Source organism: Haliaeetus leucocephalus, unplaced genomic scaffold (assembly GCF_000737465.1).
Source record: "Haliaeetus leucocephalus isolate CR32 unplaced genomic scaffold, Haliaeetus_leucocephalus-4.0 Scaffold140, whole genome shotgun sequence".
In the NCBI taxonomy this organism is placed as follows: Eukaryota; Metazoa; Chordata; class Aves; order Accipitriformes; family Accipitridae; genus Haliaeetus; species Haliaeetus leucocephalus.
In genome coordinates, this window is record NW_010972576.1 from 6,262,368 (window position 1) to 6,278,214 (window position 15,847).

Sequence of the window (15,847 nt, forward strand, 5' to 3'; positions counted from 1 at the left end):
GAATGAAACAGAAGTACTTCAGAGGTCCACCAGAAGGAAGTTAACTGAAAAGGCAGATGGTTTTGAGTGGAAAGAAAGGAATACTGAAAAGTTACAGAAATGAGCAAGACTAAGTCTTGTGTAACACTCTGCCTAGAGGGTAACTCCTTTCAGAAGATAAATAATGTTGAATAATGAACTATTTCCTCTCTTTTTTTAAGTATACGCAGTATCTCCACTCCGAGTCTTGCTTTTCCCATGCCTTTCATCTCCTCTCACAAGGGGCATAAAAAGTTCTTCCTGTGTGAGGTGATAGCCTTAAAGAAAAGCAGTGTGTTACTTATTTTCTCAATGTGGAGCAGTGGCAGTCTAAAAATTACCTTCTTCACCCTTATATTTTTTCCTGCTTTCTGCAATTATCTCTTTGATTTTGCTTGCAAACCGGTTGACTCTGTACTGTACTTGAGGGAATAAAATAGGCATCACAGAAGTGGAAAAAGAAGTGGACAGATCTTCAATTATCTGGTCAACTCAAGGTGGTGTGGTTAAACCTGACTCAGCTGAAAAGCTCCATGGTCTCCCAGGCTATGCTTACAAGAGGTTGCCAAGCCAAACCAAAATCCATCCCTTTTTTTTTTTTTTAATCCTCAAAACCATCAATACAGTCAGATGTAGCCAGTGTTTATGGCTCTATATAACTAAATACAGGCAGAAGTATGCTTCTGTCTACCCCTCCCCTTCTGTGGGGTGTTACAGAAGCTCTGGGCTTAAGATAGCCATTTGTAGGAGGGAGCACTTAGTTTGCTCTTCAAACAGCTGTTCCCTGTGTCCACTGGAAAAAAGAAAATTGCTAGCTAAACTGTGCATATCTAGTCCAACTTGCTGTACTGGGTTGAAAATACTTGGACAGCCTCTGACAACCTCTTACAACTTCCTTGGGGTTGGTTTTTGGGGGGGGGGGGTTCTTTTTTTCTTTCTCCAAACCTCCACTGCAACATGTCATAGAACTCCCAGAGAGTGCTTTTTCAGAATATTTAGTGATCCTCTGTCACCATACTGACTCTTTGAGAAACACTTTTATATTTAAATTGTTCTACCTATTTCTGGCCAAGGTAAAGGCAGCAATTGGAAGCTCATTTATATTTAATGCTAACTAAAATGTTTTTTTTTCTTTATGGTTTTGATGCATTTAAAACTTCCATTTCTTGTGCAATGAGTAGTGCTGTCTTACAGTCTGATGCGTGGGTGCAGATGCTAAAAGCATGTTACGACGGTTCTGCAGTCAGTCACTTCCCTTCAGGAGGTGTCAGAAGGAAGGTTGCCTGGGCAATTTTGCTCCTTTGTGCCCAGTTGTTTAGATGTCTTTAGAAACCTTTATTGTTACTCACGTTAAGCTATTCAAACATGCTGGATTGACTTTGCAAAAGCTCTTTACCTGCTTTGCTTAAAGTCTGTCTGTTTTATCATCTCAAGCTGTGGAGGTTATAGCATCCAGCAGAAGAAAAGAGGGAATGGGAGACAGCAGTGATGCCATAAACTGACCCAGCTGATTGATCATGCTGGAGGGGAACTCATGAAATATATAATTAAATACTTCATTGATTGCTTTGAAACCTAATTGCCTTAACCACGAACCTCCTTTTTCTTTTTTTGCAGTCCCTTGTATCACTAAGTAAACACTTTTTCCCCTTCCTCAAAAAATGAAGCCATTGTAATTTCCTGAACAGATATTTTTCAGGTATGGGGAAAGGATCCTTTGTAAGGAAAAAATGCTCTGCTGTGTCATGACTATCTCTTGATACAGGAACACAAAGGGGGCAAATTAATTTTAACTGGCAGTTGTTGTTCTGGCATTCCCCAGATTCTGAGTGGAAGTCGAACTGAACTAGAATGACACCCAGACAAGTCATAAGCAGGGGGTTGTAGCATTAGCATCTTGTTCTCTGATCTCTGCTGCTTCTCACAACCAATTGATTGTCGTTCCTTATGTGATGAACTGTTACTGTCAGGGAATGATGATTTTGCCAGTTTAAATAGTTCCACTCCTCAGAGCGAAGATCCCATCTCATTCGTAGTTTCACTGCTCAGCTTGTGTTTTTCTTCCAAACTCTGTCTGAGGCTCGGTCTTGCTCCATCTTACTCACCCTTCACCTAGTTTTGGACTGGTAATTCTGCTTTCTCCCCACACCTTCTCATTGATACTCATCCTTTGTTAAAAGCAGGCCTCTTTTTCCTCTCTCTCCCTTTGCCCTCTTCTCAGCTCCTGGTACACTTACTTACCTTCATTTCATAATAAAACTGTTTGAAAATACAGTTTTGCATAGGGACGCCAGCAGTATCTTCCTAAATTCTATTCAGGTATTTTATAATGTTGCTCAGTTGTTTGAAAAAGCAAGAAAACAACACTGGAGTTGTTGACATGACTTTTTCCTTTCTTTTTAGTGAAGGAAGTCTGTACTTTTGATTTGTTGTGTTCCTTAAAATATTTAAACTGCAAGGTTTCTTGGTAAAAAAGGATCGAGATGGTTGCAGATCATTTGTGTAGTCATGTGCAGTTTGGTGACATTTCAGAAAAGCTTCTCTAGTTACTTGCCTCTCAAATATACATGATTTTAATAGTAAAATATACAACCCATGAAGTAGGGTAATGATTTTTCTTAAAAAATCAGATAATTGCAAACTGTACTACATTTTTAACATGCTGCAAATATACGTGTTTGTGAAAAAGAAGTGCTGGTTATGTATGTCATATGAAAATGTTGATCCTGTGCAAGAAGGTGATACAGTAAATCTGTTTGTAATAACTTTGCTACTACCATAACATTTTTGAAGTAGTAGACAAAACACTGTAAGATTTACGTGTGCAGTGTTTTTCATTTGTTTTGTAGATCATATATAGTATAATATATAATATATTGCAAGACCACCAAAGATCCGCTGACCCTAAACTGACTGATAAAGGGAGGAAGGAAGAAGAATGAATTAAAATGCATAAATGACACTAAAAGTCCAAATATATTCTTTTATATATGTTCTTCCCTTATCCAAGTTTAGCAATACTTCCTGAACCCAACTTACTTTATACTTCGTATCAAAGGAGCTCATAACACTTGGTAAATGCTAATGTATTAAACTTCTCTATGAGCTAGGGAAATGTTTTTGTTTTACAGGGAATAGTATAATAATGTGTAATAATAATAGTATAATAATACTGACAGCAAATGTTTTGTGTTGTAGTTAGTAAAACATGCTTCTTTCCTCTCTTTCAGATGGTTCATTATTTTAGATAGTTTCTTAAGCTTGTATATGCTGCATTGTTTTGCATATGCAAGGTAGCAGACAACATTTTATTTGTAAATTGCAAAAAAGAGGCAACTTGTATGTAGAAGACTCAGGTAGGTAGAAGACTTATTTTAGGAATCTGCAATATGCAAATACATGCAAATTTGAGACCAGATATTTTAATATGTGTATCCTCCTGTGGAATTCCTAAAATTGCATTTGACTCCAGTTTCTGTAGTGAGCATATATTTCAGCTTATAATGTAGCTAGTGTATAATGAAGGTAACTGGTTGCAGCGTACTGCTCTTACATGGTATCATGTGGGATCTTTCCTCATGATTGAGATGCCCCCATTTATATATTCAGACATAGGTTTAAAAATCATACTTTTATTTACGAGTATTACTATTTGTATTATAGTAATATTGTCCTAAATGTTGTATGCAAAATTCTCCCTGCACAGAGAGCTTACTGCTTATAGAGATGAAAGAGAAGACAAAATGGGAATAGAAATACAATGTGTTGTTAGCTGCTAGAAGCAGAAAATTGTTCCTTGGCTCATAGGCCACCAGTCTGTAGGTGACACCATACTGCTCTCTTTCTAAGGATACTCTCCTAACAGAATTTTACTTTCTGAAAATTGAAAAAGAACAGCAGAGGAGGTGCTACAAAGGTATTTTTGGTATGTTTTTAGCACTATTTTTTTTCCTACTTACTCTGTGTTTAGGTAGACTTACTACTATACTTAAACAGTTAAGATTTTGTTGCTCTAAGTCAGTCTGCATGATACAGTGTTCTGTAAGTACAAATGGCAGTCTCTTCCAAAGCATGTTGCTATTAATAAACGCTAACACAAGATTACTTCTCGTGATAACAGCAGCAGCTGGCAAGAATGTTTGCAATTTTAACATATTTGCAGCACTACTACATTCCATCTTGCATTTCTCCTGTGGCTCGTTGTCAGTGAAATTTCAGACTGAATTCTTACCATGAGTTTCTTCACGGCCTCGCAGTCTTTCCTTCTTTTGCTTCCCCTTCTCCAAATCCTGTCTAGAAACCAAGCTATCAGACAAGTCCTCTACTGTCTAGTGACCATTCTGTCCACATAGCTTTTCTAAAGCATCTCTCTCTTTCTGGCCTTTTTACACCCACGGTGTTCCTGTCCTTTGCCTCTCTGCTTATGCTGCGTGCAGTTCTGGGAAGCCCTTTCTGCCCACGCGCCTCCTTTAATGAAATGAGGAATTATCTGTAGCTGGCTAGTCTAATATTTCCTAATTGAACCAGATAAGCCATCAGGTTGAAGAAATATGAAAATACAGCTGCTACAGCATCTATTAATTAATTTTTAAAATACATGCATTTAGGTTTAAATATAATAAGTATTAAAAATATTACATGTCAATCAATTTCCATCTCTTACCCTCACTTTATTATCTCCAGGCAGATAATAAACTGTCATAGTTGGTACCAATTCTCTTCTTTTGAATAGCATGCAGAATAGATGCTTGTGCACCTTTCTTTTTTGGGAGGAATGTGTTTGTTTTAAACAATAATAATCTTCTGTTTGCTTCATGCATTAGACATGTAAGCTTGCCACTTATTTAGCGTTTCCATTCATACTGATGCAAGAAATAAGTAAGATTATCTAACAGGCACTGCACATGGCAAAAAACTAGTCATATGCATTAAAGAAAGCAAGGCTACATCATCCCTTTAGCTTATGGCAGGATCTATGATGTCTGCTATTTCTGACTGAGATTTATCTAATGGTATAAAATTGCTTCTGATGGAAATGGTTAGTTTTCTCGTCATGTTTGAAATACCATTGTGTGTTGAGGTCACTTTGCACTACAAAAATTTGACACTAATTGCAATTAATGTGAGGGCTGAAATTAATTTCCAGATTTATTAAGGACATATGTCCATAGCAGTACTTCTTCACTTCAGAAATAAAATGGATTAGAATAATAACAGCAGCTATTTTAGTCGGTGCCTAATTCATATGCAATATTATGTGGATTAAAATTGCAAAAGTAGATTCATTTTAGGTTTTTTTGTTGATGTTTATTATGACACCTCTCCCCCGTCATGGTTTAGAGAAAGTTTGTTATAATTTTGTTGGAATTATTCCATTTAATTGTCAAATTAGTTTGCTGTAAATTTCCTTTAATTTCTTCTCTGCTTCTGTTTTCTTGTTGCATAAAGAGCTGGTCGTCACAGGAGAAAACTCTAGTGGGTTGTAGCCATTCCCTCCCAGAAGAAGAAGATGAGGCAGCTTGAACTGCCTGGTACCAGGCTGTGTGAGAGATCATGGGTTTCCATGAGATCTGTTGGCATAACTAAAGTTAGCTTTCCAAATGGCCTGCATATTGTGCAGCCTTACTGAGTGAAATTTGTCTGGAACATCTGATTAACGTGGATCACTTTCTGGACCTGGCACCACCTCAGTTTATTACATCTGTTCAACCTGTCTTTCTTGGTTTGTCCTCTGCATTCCCATGAAGGGTTGTATCCAGATGCAGCTGTCTTGCAGGCACAGTACTAAGCCCTGCACCAGTCTTGAGATTTCTGGGAAGCCATCCAAACCGCTGAGAGGGTCAAGAAGAAACAGTTTCCTGTTCTGAAGTGCTGGCCCATTTTAATTTGAGCATGCGTGAATGTTTTAAATGTCCAGAAATACCACATATTTTTCTGTTTATGGCCACGTTTAGCAGGTCCAGCCTTACTTTTCTAGATTACGGAAGAGCTTGTGTCGGAAATGACCTATTCTTTCTGGTGTGTGGAGAAAGTAGATGCTTGAAGACATCTAAGACATCCTCAGGGAATTAATTCATTCCTGAAAACATGGCGGTGAGGAGAGGTGGGTGTGGAAACCGTCACCCCCTCACCACACACACACCCAACCACCCACCCCAAGTTCTCTTTCTTTCTTTCTTCCTGGTACAGGGGGAAACCTGCAGTAAAAATTCTCACTGGTCACTGAAGTGCAGGAATATTAAAAACCATACTTTGCACCTCTCTCCACTAGTTTGGAGTGCCTTTCTGACTTGGGGGCCTAATTTATAGAAACAGGTAGCACTGGCAGCTCCTTGCAGTGGACACATAGACCATATGGATTCATAACTGCTGAAAATTTTCAGCATATTCGGGTTTTGGTAGACAATTTGTCCCCCCCTGTGGTTATTCAGACATAGTTACCCCTTCATAATAGGCACTGCAAACCTAATAAAACTAATCTTTCCAGAGACATCTGTGTTTATTTGCCTTTAGCATTGTATGTCTTTTGCGTATGTATGTTGATATAAAAATTGAGACTTGTTATTTAATAATTGGCCCTAAGGCCTCATATTTTCTTGGTGATTTTAAGATTTGTAATTCAGATTTGCACTACTTAAGCATGAACAATGTTAGTGATCAAAAAACCTTCAAATCGAACTGTCTTCTCTATGAAGAGATAACTGTAGTCTTTATGATATAAACACCAAAATATGTAATTTTTTTTAACATAGTTTAACGAGTGTATGCATAATGTACAGTATTTGTATATTTATTTATTTGGAAGAAGTAAATAGAATCCTTTTTGCAGAGGTACTTGCATTGACACAATCAGACCTCAGTGGGGTGAAATGTAAGACAATTGTTGAAAAATAGAGAAGTATACTAAGTAGTAGTTTTAAATGTAACTTAAACTATTTTCCACTGTTTCTCTAATTTTAATTTCAGATTGCCTGTATCTTAGAGTTGTTCTGCCTTTTTGCTTAGCCTTCAGAACCATGAAGTCAGGACACCTATTTTTGCATTTTCATGCAAGAAATTCTTTGCTGTGAGGCAACATAGGATGCACACTTTGTTCTTGGTCCATTTTTTCTATAGTCCTGTAATGTAGCACAAACTTAAAGTTTTGATCTCTCTTTGCCAGCAGTTTTAACTTCTTTACAGAGTTTTGAAAAATAGTTCATGTTTTGATGGTATGTGGACATACAGGGAATGAATATTCTGTGGAGTCTTGGGACTAAACTATTGAAAACCTGAAGTACTGCTTTTTTTTTTTTAGCTTAATAGGAGACAAATTTGGGGGTAAAGAGAAAGGAGGTGGTAGAGAAAGGGAATTAAATGCAAACGTTGAGACTTTGAAGAGACTGTATTCCTTTATAGATACTTCCAATTTAATTTTCTAAAACAGATCGTGAAATTAAGGGGAAAAATAATTACTGCTGTGAAGTAGCCAACAAAATGAAACCAACTGAATAGATGGTCTTTTTTTCCCAAATGTGGCCCCCTCTGTATTGTATGTGCCTTGAGAGAGTATTGTGTAACTATTTCATTCCAATCTTTAGGTTAGCTCAGCATTATCAATAAGCTTTTTAAATTTTCTCTCAAAGAACAAAAACTCACTATGCATTCCAGTAGAGAGGACATAAAAATGTATGTTGTCTTTGAAGAATCAGAGTGTTAAATATTGGATGTGGCATTCCAAAGCATATAATGACATGGATCACAAAGCTGTTGCCCTATTAAAAACCTAATATATGCAGCCATCTTTGTATTTATAAAAGAATGTCAGTTGCTACTCATAAATATGCTAAAAACCTTTCTGAACTTCTGAATTCCTTTGACAGTGCTTGTGAACTTCATGGTCTATTTTTAAAATACAATATATAATTTTCATTCCATAGCATGCAATATTAAAGCTAGTAGGTAATTGCTTCCTTTTTTCTTCCATTCAGAATTGAGGAGTTATAGCATCTCGTTATCTAATACTACTTAATAACAACCCTGAGAATACATACACAGACACAGATGCTGTTCTTCCAGGGAGAGTTTTAAGATTTCCTTCTAGCTTCTTGCCAATAAGTAGCAGCAGTGCTGCTTCGTAAGACTCGGCCCTTGGTTATGTGTATCTATCACAGATATATAAAAAAACATACCAAACACAAAGGCTCTATCTGGCCTGTTTCATAATAATGAAATAAAAAGTTCTCCCAGCTTACCTTCAGTACTCAGTTTCTATTCTTTACACACAAGAGGGAAGACAGGAGCCAAGGTGTAGTTGTAAGCAGTGGCTTTATAAATAGATCTGGAAACTAAGGTAATTTGCCTTATGTCCTTCATGAATGGCTGCTGTCATAGTCTCCAAACTTACAAACAGCTGCTGCTAAGAACCCCTGTCTTTCCTTGCTTGATGTGGAAAATCAGGAGTGGTTTATTTCCTGTTAAACTGAAACGAAAAAAATACTTGTATTGAATGCTGGCCACATGTCAGGTTGTGATAAGTTAAAAGTTGGAGGGCTCTGAGATGATATGGAAAAGATGTTTCAAGAACTGGACACTCATGGTGTTCTGACTAGTCCCTGGTCTAGAAGGCATCTAGCACAAAGCCAAAGGCAGATGAGACAACTCCATCCTGTCCTAATCCCATTTGGAACAGTGTAATTTCCACTGAGACCGGAGACCTCTTGAAGGTCCTGTGATCCTTTCTACTTTTCTCTTCTGTCAAGTTTCCATACTATTGAGGCCTTAGGAATGCATTTGGGTTTGTATATGTAAAATTCCATTGTTGCATTAGTGTAGCTTGCTTATTAATAAATGGTCTCAAACTGAAACCTTTCTCAGGTTTTGCTGTCCTGTTTTAAGTAAAGTTGTATGATTTCTTTATGAAGCATGATAAGAAATTTTCAGTATATAAATGGAACTGGAGATAATTGAAATGAACCTGTTTTGTGTGATACACATATTTAATTTGGAATAGGGAAAAATTGTCTGAGTTATATGAGTTTTTCCTGAAAGTGTAATTTTGCTTCTGAAAATGTGTTTACCTCATTGGGTCCAAATAGTTAGTATTCATTCAATCAAGATTTAGAGAAGGACAGTTTATCCATACAGAAGTAACAGAAGGTGTAGGCAGGAAGATGGAATACTGCTGCATTAGAGACTCTCTGAAAAGAGAATTTGAGGTCACTACTTTGTAAACAAAGTTCATTAGGTGTGGAAAAATCACCACTACAGTTAAAGTGTAAAATGTGCTTTTTTCTTCAGTTATGAATGTTTGAGCTCTAATTGACAGCTGTGTTTATTTTCATAAAAATAGGAAAATCCTTAAATCTGATTCTCGCCTGAAAGCAAAATTGGAAGTGGTCAGGAGCATCTGATAGGTTACTCTGAATAAAAATTTGAGAGATTCAGCTTATCTACAGATGCAACTTGAGCTGCACTTTGTGTGGTCTTAATGCAGTGATTTAGTTTCTTTTCAACGATTGCTTGAAGGGAAATGGCATTTTCTGCTTCTCTGGTGGATGCTTCAAATTCAGACTGTTTAGCAATATTGTAGTTACTACAGGGTGGAGAAGGCAAGGCAGTGGCACACCAGCCCCAGGTTTGTGTCGTAGATATAGCATTGTTTCATTGGCTACAAATGACATGAGACACACAGAAAGTGAGACTGACAGAAGACAGAACAGAAAAATGAGGTGCAATAGTACCAAGCAGCCAGAGCTGTATTGCTAAAAATGTGCTTGTTTCTGTGTATGCATGTCAGCAAAACAGAAATTTTTTGTAGTGGTAGAAGGTATTGAAGTGGTTTTTTAGTACTCCCGGGGTGGCAGTCCCAGCTGACAAGAACTACATCATTTTAAAAAGTGACACTGTAGATTATACAGTCTCTCAAACAAGAATATATTCTTGAGAAAGAATATATCATGACTTGGTTGAGAATCCATTCGTTTCATAAAAAGACCTGACACCGAGTGTTGGACAGCCAAACTATGCCATAGTTCCTTTTTTCATCTTGTTTTATGCCTTGCTTGCAGAGTCAAAGCTGGATTGGTTGTAGTTATGGAGATCTGACCTCTAGGTACCACCAGTATGATAGAAATACAACCCCCTGTTCTTAATCAAAACCCTTTCCATTAACCTGATACTGAAGTTGTAGCAACCTCCTTCATAGAAGAGAAACCCCCGAAGTGGTCATGGTGGTTCCCTTGAGTGCCAACTTCACTTCAAAGCTCAGAATACATGTTTTAAGGGAAAGATCCCATATAGTATCGTGATTGACACTTTTGTGTAAAAAAACCGTATGATTAGGCAGAGGAGAAAATAAAATACATAATGGCCCAGATACTGTCACTGAAATAACTGTAATAACTGTTTTTCAAGATTTATTATAAAACAACTGTCTTGTCTTTTAAGTCTCCTTGTTCCTACTTGCATGAAGTCAGAAGAGAAAGCTTGAATTTCATTTTCCCATTGTTAGAAAATCCTTTGGCTATTATCTTTAGGGTTATGGAAAAATGGATTTTTGCTATACATAGCATGCCATTATTTATGATTTTTTTTATTAGAAACTGGTTTTTGTATGAGTTTGTTAGTGAGGAGATGCCCTACCCTGACCTTGGTGAGGAAGCTGTGTAAGAAGTCCTTGTATGCTGGATTCTTAAATACATAGTATATGTGTAAACACACAAAGCTATAGTAATAATAACGTAGTGAAATCTGATGGGGGGGTGCTATAAATTAAAAAAACAGGAGATTGTCTTTAAGTGTTCTTTTTACCATTATTGTGAAGAATGTAAATTGCACTGAAGTTTGAAGTCTCTCAGTGCATAAATTTCCAAAACACATCATTTAGAGAACCACTTTGCACTGTTTTTCATAGCTTGATAATCCAACTTAATTTTTCCTCTTCTTCCTTGAAAAAGTTCTGCTTGTGTGCAGGTGACTTGAATAGTCTAGTACACATGGGTTTAGTCTATGATGAAAATAAAATTATCAGCAGACTCTGCTAAGCTAGATGGACTTTTTTTTTGTAGCCTGACCCAGAGACATTTGTGATGTTCTTGTGAAGTATATAGCATGTCTAAAATGTCCCGTGGATTTGATAAAGAGCACATAGAAGGAAGAACCCTGGTGTACCATTTATTTAGAGTTACCATACCGATGTAATGGACAGAATAGATTTAGGGGGTTTTATAAGCAAAAGAGATTTCTAAGGCACATTTTCTACTTAAGGGTATGTTTATCCTATGTACCATATGAACGTTTGTAGCACATGAAATATTTTGAGCATAAATTTTAAAAATTTGCAAATTTTGCCATTCTGTTTTTTTAAAGTATTTGCTTCTGTGCAATAGAATGGTTTGTTTTGTGGCCTCATGTACCCTGGTTCGTTTTCATAATGAAAAATATAATTTTGGATCACAATGATGTTCAGTAAGGTCCTTGTCATCTTCCATCTCTTTTATGCCAATTTATCATGTTGTAGGAAGCGTTAGGAGGAACTGCAAATTCTTGTCCTGGCTTGAGAGGGATTTCATAATACTGGGGAATCCCCAAGGTACTGTAGTAATCTTTTCTACAAAGACCAGTTTCTTAAGGAAAAAAGCTGAATTTCTTCCTTTTCTAATACTGAAATCTGAACTGAAAAGAGCTAGAACTTAATTTCTGTTATTTATTTCTATATTCCATGGATTTTCTGCAGAAAAGTCATCCATGAATTTCTGGAGATGAAAATATATTGGGTAGTTTATCTGAACAAATGGTATGAACATACATTTTTTTTTTCCTATTAACATGAATGAGTAATATACTTTATTCTAAAACAGCAAAAGACTTATCCTAGCAGGTCTCAATAGAAACGCTAATTATAACATGTAGTCCCACATACAACCAGACACTATTAATTTTAATAAAACTGAAGAAATTTATTAATGTAATAAATTTACTCATACTGTGCTTCGCTCATCTTATTTTTTTGTTTACTGTTTTCAAGTGCAAGCAAGCCTATTGAAATAGAAAATAGGTTCCTATACTTTTGTCTTGCCACATGTCTGTAGAACATACAGAAAAGTAATACCTTATGTTATTCCTTTATTTTTTCTTCAGAATGGCATCACAAAATCTTGTCTTCTATGTAGTTTAAGAACAGTATGATTAGACTAGTGCACCTAGATTTCTCAAGATTAGTATTCAATTTGAAACTGAATAGCTCTGCTTCATTGAAGAAGTAGAAAATACAGATTTACTCACAGTAGAAAATAAATTATAATACATTACTTGCTTTTGTATTTGATTTAAGTTCCTACTTTTGAAAAGGCTGAGAGATTAAGCCAGCAAAAGGGTTATCCAAAACTAATATCATTAGTAATGAAGAGAGGGGGAGAAAGGGGAGCGGGGGGTGAGAGTTTATGCATTAGAAAATTGAATTAGTTATGAATAAAGTTCACCTTACCCATAGTAAAGGTATTCAAGTTGTGTGGATGTGCAATGTACTTGTGAAATACTGTGTGCTTATAGTTATTAGGTATCTACTTGCAAACCAAATGAAGATACCAGCTGCCTCATTATCTGTGCAATTGTCTAGTTATGTTTTCCCAGAAAACATATTATGATCCTACCAAGACTTAGAAATGATGCATGACTCCACATTCATACCTGGGCCACAAGGTGTAAATATATACTGATTTTTTTTTCTTTTTTTTTTTTTTTTTAAATTGTTCTCAAAGTGTAGTCTTTACAAGAAGGTTAAGTCAACAAAGCAGTGACAAATTAATAAGCTATTAGATTACTCTTCGGAAAACATTATTCTTGATGGAAGTCTTGCGTAATGCTTTTATATATACAGTGGACTTGTCTGCTTGGTGCACGTGTTGATGTTACTCTGAGGGATGTGCCTTGTGGAGACACGAGACACCTTTTTTTATCCAATTTAAAGTTTCTGACGGACGTTCTACTTAATGCTACCTGAAACAAAAACCCATACACCAATCAGAACAACAAATTTAACATTAAATTATAAGCAAAATATAATTTGAATTTTAAATCAGAAGAAACAAGACGCTTGGGGGAAAATCATATTATTTAAAAAGTTGAGGGAATTTATAAGTAGTTCGAAATAGCTTAGATACTCATAAACAATTTCTCATGCCATTAAGAGTTGATTCTGATGGAAACTTTATTGTTCCGTTCTTAACTTAAAACTTTCTGTCATGGATAAGTATATCCATTTCAGTATGGTTTGGGTTTGGGGTTTTTTTCAGAGAAATGTTAAATTTAACTGAATTGGTTTTCTTCTTAAATTGTAATCCACAGTGTAATCAGGGTGAAAAAATTGATACCTTTTTTAAGAGAAAAGACTATGAATATCAAAGTAAAAAAAAAAGTGGTTTTCCCACTAAAGTAAAAGTATTTTATTCAAATTCTCTTCCATTGTCTGTATGTTTTATTGTGGGGGCGGGGCTGTCAAATATAAAAATTTAAGAAAATTATAGTTTAACATAGTTACCATGTTAATTTTCAGTGAATTCTTTCACATCACGCAGCTTGTGGTGTTGTTTCTGTAGTGGACATGAAGGGGCAGTGTAGTGCTGTCTATAAATCTCCCTCTGTTTTCAATCTGTTCTGGAAGATCACAGTTTGAAATATGATTATTTTATCTGTTGTGTGTGCATGCCTTACTTGTAAGGGAAGTATGTTAATCCTTGTCAATACAGTTAAGATCAGTCTTGTTTAAAATGAGTCACTGTTTTCTCCTTGATACTGTTCATACTTATGAATATAGATAACCTTCAGTATTTTTTCAAGACTGTTAGTGTTTAAAGGTTTCCGCGTGCTAGAAGCAAGTGAAGAGTATGGACAAGTGCTGGCAAAGTACAGCTAGGCTTGAAACATAAAGGCTATTGACAAAGCAACTTTGATTCCTTTTTTATTTGTTTTTTTAACTTTGGATATCAAAGTACATTTCATGTACATTTTCCTTGTTAATGAAAACCATTGCATATGCATTACTTGAGACCCTGCAGAACCGAACTACTGGAGATACCCGATATATTTTTCTTGAGTGGAATAAGTTGGTATCCAAAGCAGGCACTGTGTCAGTGTGTCTTGAAACCACCATCCCAAATGGAAGGGTCATCATCTTGGGATGTATGGTCTGAAACAATGATTATAGATATCAACCTTAGATATAAGGATGAAATTTTTTACAGTGAGGGTGGTGAGACACTGGAACAGGTTGCCCAGAGAAGTTGTAGATGCCCCATCATCAGAAGTGTTCAAGGTCACATTGGACGGGGCTTTGAGCAACCTGGTCTAGTGGAAGATGACCCTGCCCATGGCAGGGGAGGTGGAGTAGATGGTCTTTCAAGGTCCCTTCCAACCGAAACCTTTCTGTGATTCTGTGATTATTTCTGATGTCACTGTTTTATCAACAGAGCCAACATTCACTCCAGTCTTTTCTTATGACAGTGTTCTGGTTGGTGTAGTTGGTAGTCTGTCCAAATGATATAATGAAGATTTTGAGGTTAAACTTTAGGAATGAGTGAGTGTAGCTCTGCCAGTTTCAGTGGCAAGCATCTTCTTGCATACTGTGTTATATTTTTGAATTTTTTACGTTGGCTTTTTTTTGTTTTGTTTCTGTGAATGTCTAATTTTGTTTCCGAGTAGTAAAACATTGAATTTTAGAATATATCATATGGAACATGGAACAAGCGAAAATCTTGCACCTTTCAAGTTTAAATCTTCCAGAGTAAGTGGGGCTTTCCTCGTTCATTGGCTGTGCTTTAGCACCCCAGTCTGTATATCAGGACCATAGTCTGAAAAGGTAAATAATGATATTGAGAAGCTCAGGCTCCTTTGAAGATAACAAGCAAGGCAAACCTGGGTTAGTACCATAGCAAATACCATCTAGATACAGCATTTTTGTAGTATATTCCTTCCTCCTGGAGTGCTGATGAGCTGAAGAAATACATATATCTGGAAAGAACCAAAGTAATTTTGGCAGATAACTTTTCCATCGATAAAGTATCATACCTTCTCTCATAATAAAATAATTTCATTTACTTAGTGTTTTTAAGCAAACCGTTTTCATCCTGGTGCATATTAAACAATTAAGAGAACAGATTAAAAAATAAGAACTAAGAGTGATATTTATGATAATTTTTAAGTACAGAAAATTATGGGAACTGCTGATAATTTAATGAATTATAATAAATATATTACTGAATATTAACACTTCTTTAGCCAGTAAATGGTTTATGAATAATTATTAGTTAATATTTTATGCTTTTCTGTATGTTAAAAATGTCTGTTACCTGTTTTGTCTTTTGATAAAGTCTTTATTAATTCCTTAAGGTGCTTAAAATATGAAAAATATCTTGAAATGTGTGCTAGAATTCTCCAGGAAAAGATCAAAGTACATGTTCTTTAACTTAAATTCAACAGATATGACCTACATTAAAAATTGAAAGTAGGTGGAGACTTCCAGTAAACTTTAATAGTGTGATTTTTTTTTCTTCTATTTATTACAGGGTTATGATAGACATGAGCAATAAAAATGTCATTTGAGAATGCCATGGTATAGCCACATGACAAGCTCTTTCATGCCCTGAGAAAATTGCTTTCTCTTTTTTTGTTTATTCTATGATCACCAGTGAAAAGAAGACAGTAACACAGCCAGTTTTGTATGTGTGTTCTGTTTAACTCTCTAAGTGTGATGTATAAAGGTTAAAAGATCATGTGTGCTTTTTTAGGAGCTGTGTTATGATGACCTTACAGGTAAATGTATTCCCCCCCCCCCCCCCCCCCCCCGGGCGGG

The 15,847-nt window shown here is 36.1% G+C and overlaps 1 protein-coding gene across 2 annotated transcripts in view; it reads left to right on the top strand.

Moving 5' to 3' along the window:
• FBXW7 (F-box and WD repeat domain containing 7, E3 ubiquitin protein ligase) overlaps positions 1 to 15,847 on the top strand; it is a 106,660-nt gene that overhangs the window by 28,097 nt on the left and 62,716 nt on the right. The gene's annotated exons all lie outside the window — the stretch shown is intronic.